The sequence below is a fragment of the Palaemon carinicauda genome, chromosome 24 (assembly GCF_036898095.1).
Source record: "Palaemon carinicauda isolate YSFRI2023 chromosome 24, ASM3689809v2, whole genome shotgun sequence".
NCBI lineage: Eukaryota > Metazoa > Arthropoda > Malacostraca > Decapoda > Palaemonidae > Palaemon > Palaemon carinicauda.
In genome coordinates, this window is record NC_090748.1 from 87,851,216 (window position 1) to 87,852,911 (window position 1,696).

Below are 1,696 nucleotides of genomic sequence, written 5' to 3' on the forward strand. Positions count from 1 at the left end.
GATTTAAACACTCCTCCAGGCAGTCTTATGTGACTCGGGATATGGCCCATTAGAATCTCAAGCCTTAAGCACTTCCTAAAGAGGTGGTGGCAGGGTAGTTCTGCATATGCATAAAAATACATGTAAACATACATACATACATACATACATTATATATATATATATATATATATATATATATATATATATACAGTATATATATATATATATATATATATATATATATATATATATATATATATATATATATATATATATATATATATCTATATATAAGCACAATGTAAGCATAATGCCCTACTTCCTTATCATGCTTAAAAGGTTCCACAGTGATGTAACACAAAAATACACAGTTTTATACGTCTTACAGCATTGTGGAACCTTTTTAGCATATACTGTACATATATATGTTGTTTGCACAATATGTAGCAATTTTCTTAGATATTTTGGACGACCGGTCCTGATAACTTGGTGGGGTAGTGTACAGTACATATTTTAAATTAAATTCTCGCTTTAATCAGCAGACAATGTAGATCAATTAGTATAGGAGTGATCCTTCCTCTAGAGGGGACACCTTTTATCAGTTTTATTCCTCTGTTTATTATGTTTAGTAATTTCTTAAGTTGTACTTTTGGTAGGTTGTAGTAGATGGAGTTACAGTATTCGATACTGGTAATCACACAGTTTATCACAAGTTTCTTTACGGAACATTCATCCAGGTACTTTTTTTATGGCATCAATCTTTCTTAGATGATAACCAGCAGTTTTTACTATATTATTTATTTGGGTATTGAGAGAGAAGTTGCAGTCAAGAAATACGCCTAGATCACTAACTTTACTAGATATCGGAACTGAGTCATTATTTAAGTTTATTTGAATATCACCCAAGCTTCTCACAGTGTTTCTCTTTGCCACCACTATAAACTTAGTTTTGTTCTCGTATAATTTCAGTTGTTTAATTGTCATCCATTCTCTAACACTATCAAGGATTCGGTTTAGTTTCAGTAGTGTCGTCTATATCATTTATGAAGTAAAATTGTGCGTCATCCGCAAATAGTTTAAACTTCACGCCATGCCTTTGTAGTATTTTCGATAGAGTAACCAATAATACAAATGCAGAATAAGATTGGGCCAAGTACATTTGCCTGGGGTACCCCTCTGTTTAAAGGTTCATATGGTGAACAAGTTTCCAATTTGTTCACAGCAAATTTTACCAAACAAGTAGTCTTTTAGGTATTCGAAAGCTTGGTCTTCAACACTGGTGAACCGTAGATCATTTAGTAGCAGCACTAAGATCAATAGTAAATACCACATTTATTTTCATCCACCATTTCCAGCATATCACTTACAAGAGAGCAGATGGCTGTCTCTGTAGAGTATAGTTTTCTGTAAGCAGATTGGTTGTCAGGCAAAGCTTCTATTACTTCTAAATGACTGATTACTTGTTCAAGAATTACGCATTCTAGCACTTTAAAAACAAAGGATAGATTCGAAATAGGTCTATTTGAACTTGATTCCTCATAATCCAGCGCACTTTTCAGAACTAGTGTGACTATAGCCATTTTCTCAGATTTGGGAAACTTACAATCATCAATGCTTGCATTTGCTATTCTCATAATTATTTCGACTCGAATAGAAAAGTTTCTCTCTTCAATTACTTCAGATATTGGCATAGGATCGATCGCGCAGTTTGTTT